The following is a 7968-nucleotide window of genomic DNA, read 5'->3' on the forward strand; positions in this document are numbered from 1 at the left end:
CCTCACAAACTTTCCAAGTGTAATCATGTGCAGAGAGTGAATGTGTGCTCTTTGCTGTCATGTTTCACAAATGAACCTATTTTTGGACTGAATAGTGACTGGTGATGAGAAATAGTTTCTCTATAAAAATGTCAAGTGCCGAAGAAAGTGGGTAGGGAAAGGAGAAACACCAGCGCCCCAGGCTAAAGAAGGTCTTCAACCATGTAAGGTGTTATCTGTTTGGTGGGATATGAAAGGTTTAGTCCACTTTGAACTTTTAAACCCAAACCAAACGATAACAAAGGAGATCTACTGTGAGCAGCTTGGGCAGCTTAAGTCAGCTCTATAAGAAAAACAACTATCTTTGGTTTCAAGACAAAAGATGTTCTTTCATCAGGATAATGCTCGGCTACATACAAGCAGTTTGAATGGGAAACAATGCCCCACCCACCATATTCATCGGATATTGCCCCATCTGATTATCATTTATTCCGCAACCCTTCAAAATCATTTGGATAGAAAAAATATGAATTTCGTAGACGAGGTCAGAACAGTACTGGAGGAGTATTCTTCATTGTGGACAAGTGAATTTTGGAAGAGGGGCCTTGCAGGTCTACCAGAGCATTGTAGAAAATGAAGGAGAGTATATTTCAGATTAAAAATAAACTTTGTCTATATTAATTTTGAAAAATAAAAGAAGTATTTAAAAAAACGCATTATTTACAGGATGACCCAATGTGTGTGTGTGTGTGTGTGTGTGTTTGTGTGTGCCCACATGTTTGTGTTTTAAATGTACATATGTATGTATACATGTATAGACTCTTGTATGTATGCACATATGCAAGGACATGTGTATCAGAGATGTATCCAGGTTCTAAAGTTAGTGGGGAGATAAAAAAAAGGTGCTGTGACACACATCAAACAATTTTTAACTCATTTCTCTTATATTACATTTGAAATATTTCATTAGTTATAATGTACATAATTGTATTTAACATTCATTAATTTCATGTTTCAGTAACTATGTAATTATGTATGAAATTTACAACTACTGAAGGGTTAAAAATGTTTTGGAAAGTGCCAATTTTGAAAAATGTGCTGGGGTTGAGGAGCAGTCACTCCCCTTGCTCCCCTTTTAGCTACACCACTGATATGTATGTGTACACACACACATACATATTTAGCCAATATTGTGTACTTAGATGAGGTGCAGTTCAGTTTGTACCAGGAATAAGAACTGATGCCATCTTTCTATTGACACAACTGTAAAAGTACTTAGCTATGAATAATTCCTATTTCTGGCATTCATCAAAATGGATTAGGCCTTTGACTTGTTTTAATTGTCTGTAATCTTGTGGTTGCTAAGGAAATCAGAAGTAGATGAATAGTTTGTGAGGACCATAGAAGCCAAATACTGAGACACAGCCAGCAAACTGTGAGTTAGCCAAAAGTTCAGTGATAAATTTACTGTGCATATAGGAATCAATCAGAGCTCAGTTCTCAACCCCTTCTATTTATAATTGTCCTACAGACTATAATCGAGGAAGTTAAGATCTGTTATATGTAAGAAATCCTGTATACAAAGTTGAATCTGCTGTAGATGTAGGATAGAAATTCCAGACTTAAAAACAAAATCAAGAATCAAATGGCCTCAAAGTAAACTTTAGATAGATAGAAGTTCTATATGAAGTAGCCAGTGTAAACTATAGTTACATAAGAGATATAATGTGATTACATGCAGACTGACAGAGAAAGTAGACTTCGTATGTAGAAGATGCGCAAGATCAGTTAATTGTAAGAATACATGTGAAATATCTCCTTCAAATGTTTGGGAAGTTCACTAGAAGTTACTTCTGGTACTTAGATGACCCATGTGGAGGTTAGGTGAGTGTCCTGAAAGCATAGTTTTCAGAGTAAGAAATGGTTGGGAAAAATTTAGAGAGCTATTAACTCTGCTCTCAGCAAAAGGTTTTTCTGTCAGTGAGAAGGAAATATTGTATGATACTAGCATATGAAATGCAATAATACATTGAACATTCTATAAAGTAATTGATATTAGGAAGGGTAACCATTTATAGAAATTGGAACTTGTGAATGACATGTGACCCTTTGACTAATGTAGCTATGTAGCAACTCCAAGTGAGAACTGATTTAGACTGATGACTCAGCCAACACAGAGTAACATGCAAAGGATGAGGAGGAGGAAGAGGAAACATGTAGAGGATGACAATTGTGTAAAGAAATGTAAGGCACCCAAAGTGTATGGAACTTGTGCTAGAGAAAGACCCAAAAAGACAGGACAAAGTGGTAAAGACGGAAGAGATGACAATGGACTACCATGATAGGTTATACACTATACTGGAAAAGACCTGCGAGCATGGTGAAGCAAAAATTAAAATGACAGTAGTGATGGAAACTGAGAGGTATAAATATATCTACATGTGGGATTCTTGACCAACACGCCCGTTAGGTTTACATCTATTACTCTCCTTTCACCTTTTTGATATTTTCTTATCCCTCTATCACTTACCTTCTCTCCTTTCACTCTCTCATTTATTCACTGTACCATGCTGCTGGTGTAACTAAGGATTGTAGTGAATCTCTGCTATTCACAGTGCCATGCTGTCTGTGTAACTAGGAATGGCATTGTATTCAGCTGATGTCCTCATCTCTCTGATAATCACTTATTCTCTTATTCATGCCATCCATAAGGCCCTATATATAAAGGATTGTGTCTGATCTATTTGTATTCAATACACTCTATCATTACCTTTCCTGTACAGCCAGTCACCACCCCATGTTAATGACATTCATCACTCTCTTATCATCATCCATCTCTATTATTACACATCACTCACTCTTCTCCTCCACCATACTCTCCCCTCAACCCCTACCATTATCCACAGATGGAATGGTGACTCTTCTCCAAATCAATGCCCCAAACTCAAGTTACACTGACAATGTCAGATAAATTTTTTGATGACTTATAAGTAAAAATATACCAGTTGCTATGAAACAGCTCTTAAATGGTCAGTGGAGACTTAACATCCAAGTAGAGGGGGAAAAAACAATGTAAGAACTGGTCATATATTACAGGAAAAATGTTCTTAGGACACCAATCGAACTATGTCTATAACTATGTATTCCTGTACAATTAATGGTGTCATGATAACAAAAACCCTCTTCACAATGGATTTCAACTGACAGATACTCAATCACTAAATTAAATTATTATCCAGGCAAAAATAGTAGAGCATCCCACTCAGTTCAGACGGGTTCTGATCATTTTCTGCATTCAGCAAATTTTGTTATGATCATCAATGCATGCACGCAAAGAGTACCAAAACAACATAATGTGAACAAAATCACCAACCTGACAGATGATGGACAGATTATGTTTTTCAATGAAACAACAAACGAAATAACAGAAGACAAAAGAAGTTGTTGGTTTGAAAGCTCAAAAGCAAGCAATGAGCTCACTATCAGAAACAGAGATATGCTGTGTACAAAGGTGATTAGCTAGAACAGGTATGCTTATAACCCAGACGATATTGTTAAAGCTGAACAATACATAGAACTGGATGAGGTAGTCAAAATACAATAGAACAAAAACCTTTAAGACAAAAAAAGAACTAGTTGAAGTTGACCTCAAGAACAATAAGTCACAAGCTGTTTGAGTTAGTCTGTGAAATGGAGGGAAGAACAAAAAATATACAGAGTTATTAAAGGTGAAGGTAGCAGCACATGTACAAACATAGCAGAGGTATCTCAATATCAGAAAAATAATTTTGAACAAGTGGCATGTAAAAAATCAATGTTGAGCCTCATGGAAGTGAAGTGGCTGAGTTCCCTTTGAGCATTAGGCCTCATGGATGCAATGTGGCTGAGTTCCTTTTGAGTGTTGGGCCTCACAGAGTCAATGACCAAGACCTTTGGCATTATGTCTTGCTTGAGAAGACTCATCAAGCCAAGCAAAATCACAGTCATGGCAAATACCAGTGTCATGCAAATGGCACCTATGCTAGTGGCACATAAAAGCACCCATTACATTCTTGGAGTGGTTGGTGTTAGGAAGGGCATCCAGCCATAGAAAACCATGCCAAATCAGACTGGAGCCTGGCACAGCCTTCCAGCATGTCAGCCCAGTCAAACCGTCCAAACCCATGCCCATATGGACAATGGATGTTAAATAATGATGATCTTAACACTAAATTCCATCACAACCCAGAACCAATATCAGAAAGCCTTGATGGTCTATTTGATGAGCTAATGTAGAAATAACAAAAGGAAAAAAAAAACCCAGAAAAGATAACAGCCACCTATATAGCACACTTAATATACACACAGTTGCTGCAGTATTTGTTCTGAAACAGCATCTCTTATGGACTTGCTGTGTTAAAAACATTGCAGTGACAACACATTTTAGCCTTTTTAATAGCATGTATTCACAAGCTACAGGCTTGTGAATTTGTGATCTCTGACATAGGAAAAAGTGAATGAAATATTCACTGATGCTGTGAATAGCCTCCAGGCTTATCAAAATTCCAGTATATGCAGTTGAAGCAGTATTTAATTGAAATAGCCATCTGTATAGCATACTTAATACAGGTACTATTAAAGCAGCACGGTCCCGAACGCGCTAGCTAGTCGTGAGTGGTCGATCCTAACCCTAACCCTAAACACGTATTCATTTGCACACGCGGGTTAGGGATAGGGTTAGGGTTAGGATCGACCACTCACGACTAGCTAGCGCGGACGCGCGACTGCGCGTTCGGGACCGTGCTGCTTTAGTAGTACCCTTAATACATACACACATTGACGATAGGCTTGTTACAGCGGTATTTGTCCTGAGAGAGAGCATCTCTTATGGACAGTAAAAATGCAAAGCCCCTGGTATAGATACCATCAGTGCTGAAGTTTGTAAACCAGAAGGGTACATGATTAATATTCAATATAGTATGAAGAACAGAAATGACACAGAAATATTGGATTTGTATGCTGCTAACACCAAAAGGTGACAGACAAAACCTCAAAAACCAACAGGCTGATTTCACACTTATTTATACTAGAAAAAGTACTCAGTAGAATCTTTCTCAACATTATAAAAAATAAAAAGCAAGAGACCTAGTTTGATTTTAGACCTAAAAGAGGCACAGGCAATGGAGTTTTTCTAGTAAGACAAGTAATTTGAAAAAGCAAAAGAACAAGTGTTTTAACAGTTTATCTTCATCATTGTGTCGCAGGTAGCTTTAAGCTACCTGCGACACAATCTGGCAGAAGGCTGTATAGGTGATGACAACAATAAATACAGACTCAAAGGTAATGGAAATTAAGGAAACGCTATACAAAAATACCGAGCGTGCTGTAGATTAAAAAGCCAACAAATGGATTGATTTGAAGTATGTGTGACTCTGAAGCAAAGTTTCAGGTATTTTTCACCATTTTCAACATCTACCTAGTTTGCCATGAAAGGACTGGAAGACAATATGGTCGCAAAGGGATCAGAAGATATGAAAAGAAGGATCTCACCTCCTTGGGGTAAAATTTTATATAGGTACAGGAATCAAATATCGAAGTTGTGTGTGTGTGTGCGCGCACGCTTTAAATGCATCTGGGCAATATTTTTAGCCTTTGTCTCCTATTTAATTGTCATATTAAGAAAAATTGTTTGTTGCCACAAACACAACAATAACAGCGATAAATGTAATAATACTTCGAAATGTGCATCAGTAAATAAATAAAAAGAATATATTTCACCAACACATGCAAATTTTAAACATTAGACTAAAGTATAATTTAAATGCTATTGTCAAATTTGGGGGGTATTTCCATACATGCAATAAAGACAGTCATCGTATCTGTAGCATATAATATAAGCATACACACATGTTCAAACGTTGTTAATTTTAGCTGTGTGAGTTATCTGTTAATCACAAGTCTACTCCTATGTTGAAAAAGCTATTTATAAACTCGTACATGGATAAAGAAACCATATATGTGTGAGTGAACGCATAAAAATACAACTATATGTTGGGATCAACTAGTAGTTACGGGGATATACGAAGTACAATAATAGGACGGTGCTGTGATATGTAGTTATGCACGTCAAACTGTTACCCAGAACTAAATTACACTACATTACGCGTGCGTTCATAAAAATAGTGAAGGTGTTGAATCGTAACCAAGGAGACGTTGAAATGATGTTAATAAAAGTAGTAATAGTTAAAAAAAGTTTAAGAAGCACAGCAATTAGGAGACTAAAAACACGATTAGAAATAGGGAGGATAATTAGCGATTCGAAGATCTTATTTTCTTAATCATAACTTATGCTTTGGAAACGTAAACACTAAAATTTGAAGATAAACATTAGAAGTTTTTGAAAAGCGATGTTTACAGTCTATACTTGGATAATCATTACAAGGTATGCAGAAAATTACTTTTTACACGAAGAGCTCTTCAGATAACTGAGGTCAAAGGTAACGACGTGACTGAAATAGTTAAAATCATTACGTAAGGCCACTCAATCGGTGCTGCCATAAAAGCATACCAGGCAGTAACCAAAGCTCCTCCACCCAGCCATGGTTTTAAGGACCCAATGATTGTTTATGTAAGCAGCGGTTGTGTATGTAGTAACATCCTCTGTGCATCGTTGTACCTAGGATTTGTTAATCTGTTGGCTTCCCCCAACTGCAGAACCACGTGGTTAACCACCGAACTCAACGTTTCAATTCCGGGAAGACACAGGATTACCACGTGCAACAGCAGCAGAAGGACATTAGTTTAAAGCTGTTGACATACATACTCAGTCGGTACACACACATCCATTCATTCGTCTACGCGTGTGTATGTCCATACTGGTGTACCCTCGCGCTCGCACATGCATATATGAAACTTTGAATGATTACGTTTATGAAATTAAAGATATATATATTTTTGAAAAGTAAAGAAAAAAAAAGTTAATGTTTTAACTTCTCGAAGCCATGCATAAAAAATATGAAATTAAAAGCATAATAGAAATTTAAAAATTCCAGTCTATGTTAACTACAGATCAAACGTATTTTCTAACACTTTGTATCTGAATTGTAGAGGTACTACTAAAGAAGCGCGGACCCGAACGTGCAGTCGCGCGTCCGCGCTAGCTAGTCGTGAGTGGTCGATCCTAACCCTAACCCTAACCCTAAACACGTATTCATTTGCACACGCGGGTTAGGGTTAGGGATACGGTTAGGGTTAGGGACAGGGTTAGGATCGACCACTCAAGACTAGCTAGCGCGGACGCACGACTGCGCGTTCGGGTCCGCGCTGCTTTAGTAGTACCAATTGTAGGTTAGACATTAACTGGAATTAAAAAAAAACAAAAAACAATCGCGCCTGCAATAGTTGGCCATATCAATAAATCAAATAGTTCTTTTGTGCAATGATCATCTATAAGTTACTGAATTGTTAACAAAAATATAAACTTCTTTTCCTTCTGAATAAAAAGTAACTAGTTTTGTTAAAAAGTAACATGATTTAATCTACCCCATCGAAAATATACATACCTTATAAAGAAAGTTACATGGAAACAAATTTTAAGTCGTTATGCCCACATTCTAAGAACACGTTACGTAAGAGCGCCTCACGACAAAATTATAGCGTAAGGGACACGACTTTGGATATGACAAAAAACAGCTGTCATCTCTTAAATGTCCCATCTCTACGTTGTCGTTTGACTGCCTAGAAATAGCAGCTAAGTACTCTTCGCTGTACATCTTTAAAAAAAAGAAGGAAAATATAATGACGAAGTAATCTGGGGCACGCTCTTACCGGGAAACAAATTAGTGGATGGTTACAACTCGAATATCTTTCATTATATAATAAACTAAACTTATATAATCTAAAAAACTTTACTGAATTAAGTAATTCTAGCTTCTTCTCCTACACACACACACACACATATGTATGTATATATATATATATATATATATATATATATATATATATATATAT

General features: G+C 36.8%; 1 protein-coding gene across 1 annotated transcript in view; it reads right to left on the reverse strand.

Moving 5' to 3' along the window:
• Window positions 1-7622, reverse strand: part of LOC106880631 (E3 ubiquitin-protein ligase SH3RF3) — a 95788-nt gene extending 88166 nt beyond the window's left edge. Inside the window, exon 1 of the mRNA XM_014930666.2 lies at window positions 7521-7622. The gene's annotated coding sequence lies outside the window, so the exon portion shown is untranslated. The remainder of the gene's footprint in view (window positions 1-7520) is intronic.
• Between the last annotated feature and the right edge of the window lie 346 nt (window positions 7623-7968).

Source organism: Octopus bimaculoides, chromosome 16, assembly GCF_001194135.2.
Source record: "Octopus bimaculoides isolate UCB-OBI-ISO-001 chromosome 16, ASM119413v2, whole genome shotgun sequence".
NCBI classification, from domain to species: domain Eukaryota; kingdom Metazoa; phylum Mollusca; class Cephalopoda; order Octopoda; family Octopodidae; genus Octopus; species Octopus bimaculoides.